The sequence below is a fragment of the Haemaphysalis longicornis genome, unplaced genomic scaffold, assembly GCF_048455015.1.
Source record: "Haemaphysalis longicornis isolate Haplotype H1 unplaced genomic scaffold, Haemaphysalis longicornis Haplotype H1 scaffold_17, whole genome shotgun sequence".
In the NCBI taxonomy this organism is placed as follows: Eukaryota; Metazoa; Arthropoda; class Arachnida; order Ixodida; family Ixodidae; genus Haemaphysalis; species Haemaphysalis longicornis.
The window spans coordinates 1,398,657-1,413,381 of record NW_027526276.1 but is presented as its reverse complement, the minus strand read 5'-3'; the positions used below and the strand labels follow the sequence as shown (position 1 = coordinate 1,413,381).

Below are 14,725 nucleotides of genomic sequence, written 5' to 3'. Positions count from 1 at the left end.
ATGACTGTATAAAATGAAAGATTGACCGTTTCAGCAGTAACAGGCTTAAATGTAACTATAAACGATGCATCAGGAACAATCTGTACATAATCGGAGCGGTTATTGGCTCTAAAGGTATCTCCTTCGCAAAATCACAATTGTACGGCTGAAACTGGAGAGATGGGTTTGAAAGACTGTCTCAACTGTTTCTCCGGATCTATCTGACTGCTAGACAACATAACTGTAAATTGGAGCAACTACGTCAATTACCTCACCGTTGCCACAAAGTGTTTCCTAAAGCTCTGTGTTTGGACCCTTGTTTTTCTGATACATATAAATGAATTTTCCGAGTAGGAAAAGTACGTTGATGACACTGTTTTTTTCTGTTGCAAGATTAAGGATATCAAAAACAGGTGAATACCTAACTGCGGAAGGTAGCGCGGTGGTGCCCCTCAAATAGATAACAAAAAGACAACAATAAAACAAAAGTCATACTTTTCCAAGTTGCCAAAAAATACAAAGAATATACCCATCGCATCATGAAAGCTTGTTGAGGATTACAAATGTCCAGACATAACTCTTCGTCCAGCGCTCCTCTTACATCCGCAGCGTCAAGCTTGATTGCACCATACTGATTCCAGCGAATTTCTGTTACCGGAACCTGGACGTTCATTTAGTTCACGAACCTTATCCACCATTTCAGTTTTAGGGGATTATAACATCCTTCTACCCTCTTCGGGCCTCGCCTATCCTCCATATCTTAAAGCGACCCTGAGAAAGTCTTTCAACATTAAATTAAATTAAATAATTTAAATAAATGTTTTCGAACAAGCTGAAGAAACACACCCAGTACTTAGCATATGGTATCACAGAGTAACACAGTCCGAAATTCCTGCAGTGAAACCGTCAGATGACTTAGCAATGTGCTAAAAAAATCTTTCTCTCTTTCAGGGTCTTGGCGTTATTCGAGCGCTTGAATTACGTCATAACACCGACGTCGCAGGTATTGGACGGCTTCCTTGCAATTGCAGCAATTGACTAATTCTATAGTCACAAACGAAAAGCAGAAACGGAGGACCGATCAGGTTTCAAGGTGCGTCAGGCACGAAGGGAAGAGCGGACGCGTTTGCTATGTAGGAAAAACTATGTAGGAAACAGCAATTTGTGTAAGATATTTCTAAAATCGTTCAACCTTCGCTTCGCGCCACAGCGGGTAAGCATAATATTATATTATAATAAAGGGCAGACGATTCCAAAGTTGCCTGCACCAAGACGAGAAAATTTGACCATAACACTGATTGCATACAAGTCATTTCGTACATATTTCAAGTGGACAACGCCTCCTGTCCACCTGTGCTGTCCTGTTCTGTATTGTATCCTGTTATATTTATTCCTTATAAAGCGAAAATAAATTTTGTTGTCATTCAGCATTGCATTGCTGTGATGTTCCAGCCGCCCTGAGCGTTGTTGCCGCTGTTGACACCGTGTGAATAAAATTATTTCCTCTTGACTCCTCATCTGCCTTGTTTGTATAATTTAAAGTATTATTCTTACACTCTGAATGCCACTGCACGGGTGTTTGACGTGATAGATTCCACTCAGATGAAGGCGTTGTGTAATTCTGGCACTATATTATGTAACAATCAACGACTAAGTACTTGAAAAGTTGCGTTTTGTGATAAACTGTCAAGTAATGCTACAAAATGAAATAAACCTAAGCTAAAGCTGGCCTAAAGTGAGCTCACGAATTTTAGGAGACAATAACGGGCTTGCAAAGACAGACATTATTTGCGGGTCAATTGGTGGATCTTGAATAATGCGTCAGCATCTCCGAATTCTTCATACCAAACTTGAGGCCTCACTTCTGAGAGTCTACCCTGATCTGAGGAATCAACAATATTCCTTCCAGCAAGCAGATCCCAATTCCATAGCATATCTCCGAAATTGAGACCTAAAGTTTGAACCCATGAAGTCGGCACTCTTTGTGCTCTGCCCTCGCACAATTGGACTAGACCCCCCAACTCGCAATTTGAGGTAATAAGCTAATGTATTAAAAGTTCTCAGGATCAGAATTATGGAAGCACCCCTTCATCACGATGTATCGAAAGTGGCTTTTTTTGCGCCAACTACACAAATAATAACCGAACAAACACTCCTCAAACAACTAATACGACGTCAAAAAAAACGGAATCAGAAAAACCGACTATCGCAGGTTCGTTCGAGCCCTATTTCTCAGTCGACTTACACCATTAATCACCTTCAAACCTGAAGCGAAAGCCAAGCTGGATCCGCTATTACCCAAAGCTTATAAATCCCAAATCTAGCTACCAGCCTACACCTCGACTGAGAAATTACAACTAATAAGACTTCATATTACTCTCTCCAAAATTGAACAAGAACAGTGAATGTCCCAATTCATCCGCTATATCCTCCACCAGCCGGCGCAAGGGTATACCTAACACTCGGCAAACCGAACCAAAGTTCCGTCAACATCTCACCTGTGCTCCCATCGGACATCAAATTAAGAGTGCTACTGGCACCCATCCCGAGACATATCTACCTAATATTCTAAAAAAGAATCAGTGCAAACTTCCCGAGAAAAAAAGATTGGCAGATACCACGCATAGGCGGGAACGCCATTCGAAGCTTTCGTGGCGGTGTATATGCGTTCAGAGGAACTGGCATGTAACATATTTTGTGCTTGGAGTAGTTGCGGACTTTTTTCGAATGATGAGCCGTACCGAGTGCATCGCTAAATACCAGACGGAACGAGTAGAGCTGAACGTGACCATCTCTCTAGTAAATAGGCCCCGGCTCCAAGCGATGCTAACGTCCTACATGCAAGAACTGTGGCTTCCCCAGATCCCCTCTTCCCCACAAGTCACCTCCTTGCGGTACCGACGGTCCGAGTCCGCAGAAGCCCGCCTTATATGCCGCAACTTAACCAGGCCCTCCTGGGAGCCGATTTTAAATCCCTGCGAGCGCTCAGTCTGGAGGTCAACTGTGTAATTTGGTGTAAGATAAAACCCAGCATCGCACTAGCCCGGAAAGCAGCAGCAACAGTGGAGCCCTAAAAACTTGGGGTGCCAAAGGAAGCTTCGCTTTATTACTCTGACGACATCTACATCCCATGGCGCGGATATAGCCTGATACTGTGGATCACCGAGAACGATCATCGTCACGATGACCTAACCAGGTGAACTGGCCTCTGTGGCATCCTGCCTTCGTCTATCCCTCGACACGGCACAGGCCTTTGGCAAAGAGCACACCACAACGACCCACCACAGTAAACCATATTTCACAGTAATCGTTGATTCCCAACATGTCCACCACTTTTATAAAGCTTTACAAGAAAACCGGGCATGGTCCTCTACTACCCTCGAGCTGTAACAACAGACAACTGCATCACCATACTCTGGACACCAGTCCTTTCAAGCCCATCTGGGAACGAGGCAGCTCACGTTACCGCCTGAGAACGACACGCCCAGGCATTCCCTTCGCAAAGGCGGGATGCTCTTGGTGGCTCGGATGGCTCAATGTGACCTATGTTACTACCCTCGTGCAATATCTTCGCCCGAGAATAACCTATGTTAGTGCTTACGCTCCCTTACCAACAACGATTCTCACACATTGCGCCGGCTTCAGACCGGCACATCGCACCATTAAACTGCCGCCCCGCTTATTCCCCTTCCCTTCTCAAATTTAATTGCTCGAATTGAAGTATCCCCCTCTCACCCTATTATGTAGTCTACTACATTCCACTCAATCCTGATCCGTACCCGAAGCATAACCCGATATGTGACAGGCCGCGCTGTCCAGCTCAGCGCCGGACCTTCAGCATCCATGTCGGACAGAGCACTAAGAGTCTAGAGGACTCGCGGTCTTCTGGACTTGTGAGGCTGATCCCACACCTTTTCTCTTAACCTTTATTGATCAAATCATCAAATCAAAATTTCTTTGTTTTGAAGTCGCCCTCGAATGGAACTTTTAGCCGTAGACTGGACGCCAAACATTAACGCCGAACAAGCCGTGCTTCATGCGCCATCCAGTGTCCGAAATTAACTTGCAATGTAATGAACAATCCAAACAAAAGTAAAGGTCGCTTCCTTGTGGAGAATAAAAGCGAAAAAACCTGTGTTTTGATATTTCGGCGCGCGTTAGGTATCCCAAGTGGCCTACATAATCGGGAACCCTCCACTATCGTGCGCCTTTCTGCCCAGAGGTGGCTTCGGCGCTTTAAACCCAGAATTTCAACGAATTTAATGTAACACACCAATCTATAATTGTCTTATTTTCCGAAGAAGCTTCTTCTAAGACATAGGCCAAATCACCCGCTGAACACTGAGTTGAAGTGACAATGATTTACCCCGGCCTGGGAATGTGTAAGCAAAGCGGGGCAAATTTGGTAAGAAAGAAAAGAGTTTTCATGTGCTTCACAAAAAACCAATTGCTGATTTTTTTATAAAGCGATTCGTCCTTCAAAACGGAGGGGGCACCACTTTGTATTGCCTACGCCACCACAGAGCTATGCTGTTTAAAAGGATCGTATTTTCATCCATTGAAACTGTGCTCTAGGTAAGTCACAATAAGCTGTTTTAAACTCCTTTCCAGTGTTTTATGTTTTCTTTTTTCGATAAAGTGACTGCACCTCCGCCTTTAAGTAGTCCGTCTCTGTTTTTTTAGGAAACCTATATAAAAATGAGATCCTATTCGTGTGAAGGTCGTTTAGAGGAAACCGCGTAGCGATTTTCTATTTTAGGAATGTTAATCTATTTCATTTAAGATAATCCTGTTTTCCATGGCAATATAAAAAAAATAGTAACACACCATTTACGCGCTGCTAGGCTCACGGCGTGAATAAGAATCGACAACCATAAACACAGGATGTTCCACCGGAAAGGTTGCAGTATTCGAAAGGGCAGGATCCATTTTTATTACCAAGTGAGAAAATAACAATATTCACTTGACAAATGTTCTTTTTGGACACATTATTCAAAACAGTAAAATTAAAAAAAAACTGGGAGTGACGACCGCTATTTATGAGCGATGTGCCATCTTGGAACGCCATGCGAATATAAAAAAACACTATACAGGGCAGTGTGACGCACGTACGGAAATTATTTTGTACCCAAACGCCGTCTGGAATATCTCCTCCGCCGGTGTCGTCGGGAGCATACCCGCATGGAATCTGTGGAACACTGCCCCATTGCTGACAGCGAGAACAGAGGTACGACGTTGGCGTGTGTTTTGAGCGGTTTGCAGGTTCCCTGAAGCACATGGTGAAACACGGTACGTCTGTGCAGCGCATCTTTTGTTACACAAGAGAGGATTTCGACTTTGACACAGCGCATCTTTTGTTACACAAGAGAGGATGTCGACTTTGTGCCAGTGCTGCACCTACAATTAGAAAGCACTTGCTTGCTCATGTTTCTTCAGAATAGCCGCTAAAAGCATCCGTAGCTAGTTTCTCTTCGAAAGCTACATGTCAACCGCAAGCCTTTTTCAAACTTGTTTAAGCCTCCGAAAAATTGCGTGCCCCTAAGGGATTATGGGGAAGCTCTTTCGTTATTTTTCTTGTTTACGCACTCGGCCTTCTACCCAATAAAATTGACCTCTTTGATGCAAGAAAGAGTGGGGCATCATATCGAACGCCGGCCTTTCAAAACAGCCATAAAAGCTGCAATTCAGGCATTACAGGTGCAGCACCCGTGAAAGTTTTTGTTTGACCGCGATGCTACTGTCGAACATTCTTTAGCTGTATTAAAGCTCGCATGTTGATACAGTTTGCCTGCAGGTATTATACACACAACAATAATACATTTTGTAGTAGGAGCATTAAAAATATCATGCACCCCTTCGTCAAGCGACGGTGATTGTTGAACGCGAACCATTGTGGCGAGGAACTCCTTGGCTGTCATCTTAGTTTGGACTTCCACTCGCCAACGGGCTGGGCTTCGACTCTTTAAGCTTTGACTTTGACTCGCTCGCAGTTGGACGTTTCAGAGCAGAGGCTTTTACTTTGACCTTTCGCTATTTCATTTCGCACGAAGAAAGCTTCGCGTTCAACCGTCGTAGCCGTAACACGGAATGACACAAAAGTTTCTAATTTTGCACGGCCATGCACCCGTCTCCAAATTTGAACTGCTTGGCCCTTGTCGAAAAGAGAAATCGGATAGAAGTGGTATTTATAATGCGTCGAACTCTGGTTTGATTCCGACCACGGGAGGTGTTTCTTTTTTCGTTTGCCTCGCAACTATAGTCCCAATTTGTAAGCCTCTATTCCTCACCACAATGGTCACTTTCAAAATACGTCTACTACAATGTAAACTTTTAAAAAGGTGGAAGCGTACGCTAAAGCGCATGGTGTCTTTTACACCGAAATTGAATCTGTGCGAACTTCATGTATTATAAAACACCCTTGAATTCTCGTAGCCGAAACAACGGAGAAGCAGAATGCCGCGTGAAAATATTTGTGCCAACGAAATGAGGACGAAATGCCAACACCGAAAAACATTCTGGGATTTGCAAGGGTATTGAACACCCCCGTCATTGTCACTCATTAGCAACATTACAAGATTTTACCATTATAACCAATGTTACCAGAATTATGAAGCAGCGACCGTCAACCTCAGTCGAGTCGGCGTGTTCTCAAGTCTAATTGGAGTGCTACGTATTCTTTGTAGTTATTCATGATCATCATTATCAGCAGCGTATCTGGGGCCACTGCAAGACGAAGGCCTCCCTCATTGACCTCCATCCGTTTCTGTCCTGTGCTGCCCATGTCCATTCCTTGCCTACGAATTTTCTTATTTCATCTGTCCATCGAGTTAATGGCCTGCAATGCGAACAAAATGCAAACAGCGCTTCCTAACACAGAAGGCCCGGTATTATCACTGCAAGAACGAAACGTTGTCCATTTTCCCTAGTGGAACCCGCTTTCCCCTCACTTGTGTTTTAGTGGGGAAATTGAACTGGTTTATACATCTTCATAGCGGGTACAGAACGGGCCTCTCAATCTCGTTGTTCTTTGGCGTTTGCGAGTACACTTGGCGTTCCTTCGTACTGCGCGCCCTGAGAAAGCAAAGTAGTTTATCTTAAACGCACGTTTAAAGTATTATACGCCAGGCTTATCTCTGAACGGTGACCATTAAAATGTTTTTTTTCTTAAGCCATTTTGGTTCTTGAACGACTTTTTCAAGCTTCTCCCTAGTTGAATAAATTTCTTCCAGAAACCTGTCCCTGGCGTTAATTCCTCACATGGCTAGCGTACAACCCCAAAATTTAGAATGTCTTTTGTGACGGAACCACCCTGTTCGAAGCGCCTATGAGACCCGTAGTCTTTGCTAACATCGGAAACCAGTCTCAAAGGACTACACTTGCCCCATGCTTAAATAAGTGAGTTTCCTTGCAGAAGAGCAGTTAGACGCGCTTAGCTTACTACTTAGCGTTTGCGCCTAAATCGAGGCTACACTGAAGTGTGCTTTATTGAGTGGTGTACTAATGTTGTACCAAACATTATCATAAATCATAAATGGGCGACTAAACCAATTGATGCATGAGTGCTCTTAATTTAAGGGAGCCAGCATACCACAGCAAAATTGCAGTACAGGGTAACTGGAACCATATTGTAAATTATTGCAAGAAATAAGAACATTTATCACGTAACATCCACTGTTCCGGGTTCGCAGGACTTTCACAGAAAGCACAGTTCTTACCTGGTAAATCTCCGCCGAAAGTGTTGTTAAGGTCGAGCAGTCATACGCAAAGACGGCCCTCTGCGAGACCTCTCTTGAAACCAGTGAGAACTACGGGCCTAGAAAAGGAGAAGTGAACGAGTGGAAAGCCCCGATTTGAGCAATCTCTGATATGAGCTGAAGTGGACGTACGAAATATAACACCCCCTCGTATCACCCAGGACCGAGGCTTCTTTAACCTTGTGAAGCCTGAAGCCACATTGATAAGTCTTCCTGGAAATACCATACGTGAAACTTGAAACACATACACGAGGTTTCATTTTTCGAAAATCGTTACATTGAAAAACAAGGGTAGTGTTTCAATGTATTGGCACAAAAGCCTTACAATGTTTAAATATTTATTGACAAATACCGTTTCTCTGTCAACACTAACACTATCAACGTGAGTAGAAGAAAATGCGCAAGCAAAGCCTCTCTCTTAACATGGCACTGAGAACTTTCTAAGATCCACAATTATACGTAGTGCATGCCTTTCGATGGTTACGCATGACACCTCCGAAAAAAATCGACTTACTGCTTGACAGGTCCTAGCTTTTGCAGTGACATGACGGGCAACACAATACGACAAATTAATTGCTTTCGTGCCTGCTGAAGTTGAAAAGAAATCCATGCAGAACAGCGTAGATTATAAGCCAAAAGCTCATTTTGCAATTCAGGAAACGTTAGCAAGCTACATGACAAAAACATCAGAGCTCTACGGCCTAGAGAAGACAGAGATGTCGCGAAGATGGCGTTCTTGTTGAATTTGCTGTCTAGGGGTTTCGCTATATTGGTAATTTGCTATATTTCATTATAATAACAGTGGACCAATCTCTACATATCAGACTAAGGGCAGACACGATTGGTAACTACAGACAATCGCGGTTCATTATAGCGCGGCTACGCCAATTACAGCGCAGGCTCTGGTGCCCCACACAGATGGCCGCCGAAGAGTGTGCGGCACTGGGTAGTGTCAGCACGAAGAGAGACGTCGCTCGAGCCGACTATACACGAGTCGGGAAAAAATGGCCGCATATCTCCTCCTTTCGTTGCATATGTCGACGAAAGACGAGAGTCGCCTGGCGCCCCTGCCAAGTAAATGCCTTCCTTCTTTTTCCTGCTAAGCTCTCATGCTCTTCCTCTCCCGTCTCGTTCCTCCCAAGATAAATGCGACAGAGGTTTGCTCAAGTGAGTTTAAATATACCGCATTTCAATGTTCCACGCCGGGTGCCTTGATGTTAGCGCTGCCGCACCGCGGACACTCGCGTGAATCAAGCACCCTACTAAAACGTTTAAACAATCACTTTGCCCATCTCCACGCGTGCTTGGAACGTGGAACCAATTTAGTGGAACCTTTTATTATTGTTGCCATTTCATTACTTAAAATGTTTCAGCAGTGAATGTATTTCGTTTGCTATTGCAAAAGCCTAGCATACAGAATTTTTTAACAACGGAACACTGCAAATATTCCTTATGTATTGATTTCCAGCCTTATATTTGCGCAATATATTGTTCTTGTTCAAGAATTTTGACAAGTATGAACATTGTCACCACACTTAAACGTTTATAGTTGGCTGTGGGTATATAAGACTTTTGCGCAGCTTCGGTTTCACGTTGGACGGGTGGCTGAATCAAGCCACCAACAGACCGACATGCATACATACAGAACAATATTTCTACATTTAAGTAGCCCAAAAACGGCTAGTGTCTTTAAAACGCGCTGCAGGTGGAGAGAAGTATGGAGGTAGTGTAACTCTACTCGCACCGGGGGGGGGGGGGGGTGGGGCTTCATGCTTCGATGTGGAAAACCCAGCACACAGCGACAGAGCTTAAATCCGGCCTGACCTTTAGCACAAATGCGTTGCTGGTGAGACATTTCTGCATGTTGCTGGCCGTAGTGTATGCGGTGTCATAAAAAAATTCCCCCGCATTTCCCCGAAGGGGAGTATGAGGAAGTGCGAAGCACGGGGTGATGCTATGAGGGGGAGTTTGTTGAAGTTTGGTGGCATTTTGCCCGTTAGTTACATTAACACCCCCTCGTGATCACGTTCGGCTTAACACGCCTCGTTTGTCCCTCTGCGGAAATCTTGGTGAATTAACGTGTATGTTCGAGAGATGTTCGAGAGGGAATGTAATCACGCACACACACACACACACACACGCAAAGTATAGTGAAACGACAGTATTTATTTCAGCACTTGTTTGTGTTGTCGTTGTATGCGACGGTCATTACGACCGCCTTGTGGTCGCTAAAGTGGACCGTTAAGGGTTGTTGCAGCCGCTATAACGCCGCTGAGTCGCCAACGCACGCCGCTGACGACGTAGTTTGAATGCGTTAAAGATATAAGGCGCGTTACTAACACTGATACCAGCGTCGCGTCCGTGGCTTAGTCGGTAGAGCGTCGCGCTGAGGCCGCAAAGTCCTCGGATCGAAACCTGGCGCCGGATGCGGTTTTTTTTTTATATAGTGTGGTGGCCTGGCTGGCGCGCCGAGAGAGGGTGTTGCGAGCTGGAGAGTAGCAAAGGGGCTTTAGAAGAGTAGGCGAGAGGGGAGATAAGGCGCCATGCGAGCGCCCTCACGCGTCGCAAATCCGGCGCCGTTGCTAGGCACGGTAGCTAGCTCCGTTGCTAGGCTGCGGACGGAGGACGGCGGTGGAAGCAGGAGTAGGCCCGACTAAGAAGTGCTTCGCACTTAAAAAACTCGGGTAATACTTACTCCCGCCGTTAACCGCGCTCGTGAGCACGCACTTTACGAGGAGAACAGTTCACGCGCGTACGCGCCTCTACGGGGGAGCACAAGACAGCTCAGCTAAAGACGCCCAGTTCGTGAAGCCGGTTTCAGCCGGTTCTAGCGCGCGCAGACGCGTTCTAGTTAGGAAGAAATGTGAAAGCCTGCGGGTAAAACGGTCCGGTCCCGCCAGTAATCCACGAGGAAGACGACGATGTAACGTATATGACAATGACTACTACTACCTTAATAAAGGCAGTTACCCCATGCGGACAAAATATTTTTAGCGGCGAAGGCGACACAAACATTATCTTTAAATGAGAGCTTCTCAAACAAAAGCTAAAAATGAAAGCCCTGGAAAGATCGGGCGCACTTAACAAGGAGGGCAAATGTAAAGAAGTGCTACGAAGTAGCCTTGATGTTTGTGTCAAAAAAGAATGCAAGTCGCCCGGGACGTTAAAGGATGATATTCGAACACTGAAGGCACCGCTGGAAGAATTACATAAGGATAGAGAGAGAGAGAGAGAGAGAGAGAGAGAGAGAGAGAGAGAGAGAATAACTTTATTTCTGACGAGGCTCAGTCCTAGCGAGTGTCCCTCAGGTGAGGGAGGCGCGCCAGGTAATCCTGAGCCCTAGTGGCGGTCAGGAGCTGTAGCTCGGGCGAGGAGCTCCCGGTCACCTCCAGCCAGGTAGTGGGAGGGTTGGGTAAAAGGAGCGGGGGTAAAGAGGGGCATTCCCAAATGGCGTGTGGCGTGGTATCTCGAGCGCCACATGCCGGGCAGTTTGGGCGGGGATATAATGTGGGATAGATGTGGTGGAGGACGACCAGGCAAGCATCGAACGTAGCTTCTGCGACTACTATGAGAAGTCGTTTGCTCGTCAGTCTATTGATGAAGTGTAGTTTGAAAACGAGTTTATGTATTTTTTGCCATGCCTGAGCGAAGAAAAAACAGCAAGCATAGAATGTGATATTACAGTAGACGAAGTAAGGAGGCTTATTGACGAGCTGAGCCCAGGGAAGACGCCGGGTCCTGATGGACTGACCGCATCTTTTTATAAAAAGTTTAAGGATGACATTAGCCCTGTTCTATGGAACGTCTACGCTGAGTCATACAAAACAAGAGTGCTACCATCTTCCTTTCTTGTGTCATATACAGTGTTTATACCCAAATCAGAGGACAAAACAAACTGAGGCATATCTCTGCGTATCGCCCAATCAGTTTGACAAACGTCGATTATAAGGTGTTACTAAAAATATTAGCTAGTCGTTTGCAGTCTGTAATAAAGGATATTGTGGGACCACACCAAACGTGCGGAATGAAGGGGCTGTCAATAGTGACAAGTACTCATACTGCCAGAAGTGTTCTCGAATGCTGTGACAGTATGCAGGGTGCTTTGGCCATGCTATAGATAGACCTGGCAAAAGCATTTGACCAGGTATCACATGAGCTTCTTTTAGATATGCTACAGCATGTCAAAGTAGGTTCTGTTGTTCGCGAGGGAGTGCGCATGGCGTACAATGGGTATTGTACTCGCCTTGTTCTGGGGCGCCGTCAAAACAGCACACGACGAAAGGGCACGCGACAGAAGAGCACCGACATAACAGCACGGCGTCAAAAGCGCACGCGACGGAAGAGCATACTGACAAAACAGCACAGCGTCAAAACAGCACAGCGACAGAAGGGCACGATTTTATAGAATGCCGAACTGGGCAATTGTTTAGATTTTAAAGCGTATACAAATATTACAGAGGGCGCAAGGTGCTCTGTAGGAGTTTCTCTTCACGTTCCGCTACTCTTTCTTGTATAGAACCAAAAAATTCAAAAAGAAAAGACGAAAGGTTGGGCTATATGAAACTCAAAATGGCTTTTGTTTCCTTTTCAACATCAAGGTTTATAGAAACTATCTCTTACACTAATTGTTTTTGAAGTAGCCCTTCAATTTTTGGGGGGCAATATCAGAGTATAAGAATAATAAAAATTATTGTAATAACAAGATATTGCCTTGAGACCCCCTTACAATAGTTTTGGGAAGTCTCTGCGTATCACAGTTTATTCGATTCTATTCAAATATTTTCCAGCCTTGCAGTTCCGATTGAATGTAGAGGTGCCACAATATGTGGAAGCGCTCTTCCACCTTATGTGACTTGGTGTTGCCTACACATTTTTTTTTTGTTGAAAAAATGGTGGAGCTTGCACTGCAAGAGATAAAGCAGAGCTGGCGGCTCCTCTCTTTGTCGGAGACCAGTCTGTTGCATCTCACATTTATTTCCGAACTTGCCGCTGAAAGGTCTCCAAGACTGGCAGGTCCGGATCGTTCCGTCCGCAGGCTTCCACATCTTTCCCAAAGTGGGCCGCCCGCGCTACGAACCCAAAGGAAATATATATATATATATATATATATATATATATATATATATATATATATATATATATATATATTTATATATATATATATATATATATATATATATATATAATATATATATATATATCAAGGTTGCAGTCGTCATTGCCAGTGCTATTCGGCTTTTTTAGAAATATTTAATAGGGCCGAATGACGTGTGCTTGTCACGTTTCTTTGATTCATTGATAAATAAGCGAAAATATAGGTCGACAGAAAATCCGCTGTTTTTCCGGGAGCGGGACTCGAACCCACATCTCCGCATAACCGGTGCGGTGCGTTCGCCATTACGCTATCCCCACAGCGGCTTCTCTCTCGACTTTAAAGCGGGGGTTTATATTTGCAAGAGCTCTGAGGCCGGTCAACTAGCGCCGCCCCTCGACTACCGCGGGAGACGTAGAACGTCTTCTTTCCCAGCGGCCGCCACGTAGAACGTGGTCGGAGGTCGGGGTTAGCAATTGGCGTATCCGAACTGCTGGAGCCAGTGCCTCGTAATGCATGTAGCAGAACAGAGAGATACGGGACGAGGGACTCGGTAGAGATACATATCAAGGTTGCAGTCGTCATTGCCAGTGCTATTCGGCTTTTTTCGAAATATTTAATAGGGCCGAATGACGTGTGCTTGTCACGTTTCTTTGATTCATTGATAAATAAGCGAAAATATAAGTCGAGAAAAAATCCGCTGTTTTTCCGGGAGCGGGACTCGAACCCACATCTCCACATAACCGGTGCGGTGCGTTCGCCATTACGCTATCCCCACAGCGGCTTCTCTCTCGACTTTAAAGCGGGGGTTTATATTTACAAGAGCTCTGAGGCCGGTCAACTAGCGCCGCCCCTCGACTACCGCGGGAGACGTAGAACGTCTTCTTTCCCAGCGGCCGCCACGTAGAACGTGGTCGGAGGTCGGGGTTGACCGGCCTCAGAGCTCTTGTAAATATAAACCCCCGCTTTAAAGTCGAGAGAGAAGCCGCTGTGGGGATAGCGTAATGGCGAAAGCACCGCACCGGTTATGCGGAGATGTGGGTTCGAGTCCCGCTCCCGGAAAAACAGCGGATTTTTTCTCGACTTATATTTTCGCTTATTTATCAATGAATCGAAGAAACGTGACAAGCACACGTCATTCGGCCCTGTTAAATATTTCGAAAAAAGCCGAATAGCACTGGCAATGACGACTGCAAACCTTGATATGTATCTTTACCGAGTCCCTCGTCCCGTATCTCTCTGTTCTCCTACATATATATATATATATATATATATATATATATATATATATATATATAGCGAATCAGAATAGGAAATTAGGGGCTCATTGAAAATAACACAGAAATAAGAGTTGGCAGTCAAGAAAACGTCGGAAAACAAAGGGGAGAATGTGGTAGATCACTGAAACAGTTAAAGAATTTGGAAAGAAAGTGGAGAAAAAATGCCGGCCAGGTGGGATCCGAACCCACGACCTCCAGAATACCAGTCTGGTGGATAACCACTACGTTACCGGTGGGACGATTTTCCCGTCCACTTTCTTGGGTATTTATATTAAGGTATTTTTGTTTCCTGTGCTTGGGGGTGGTAGCCAGCGCCAGTCCGACCACTCGGGGTGAAGGGGACCTTCTTTGTAACCCCCGGGACGTGACTGGAGTGTCTACGACATGTTAAGAGTGGTCGACCAGCGTTGAACCCTCTTAAGCTACCTATGGCACCAAGATTGCCAGAACAGAGGCCCTCGCTATGCATGTAGCGAATCAGAATAGGAATTGAGGGGCTCGTTGAATTAAGACAGAAATAAGGCTTGGCAGTCAAGAAAACCTCGGAAAGCAAAGGGAAGAATGCGTTAGGTCATAGAAACAGTTGAAGAATTTTTCGAGACAGAAAGGAAGTGGTGAAA

At 45.1% G+C, this 14,725-nt stretch overlaps 1 protein-coding gene across 1 annotated transcript in view; it reads right to left on the bottom strand.

The window, feature by feature from the left end:
• Positions 1-7,898, bottom strand: part of LOC144166376 (uncharacterized) — a 33,334-nt gene extending 25,436 nt beyond the window's left edge. The window contains exon 1 of the mRNA XM_077695892.1: positions 7,695-7,898. The gene's annotated coding sequence lies outside the window, so the exon portion shown is untranslated. The remainder of the gene's footprint in view (positions 1-7,694) is intronic.
• Positions 7,899-14,725: the final 6,827 nt, after the last annotated feature.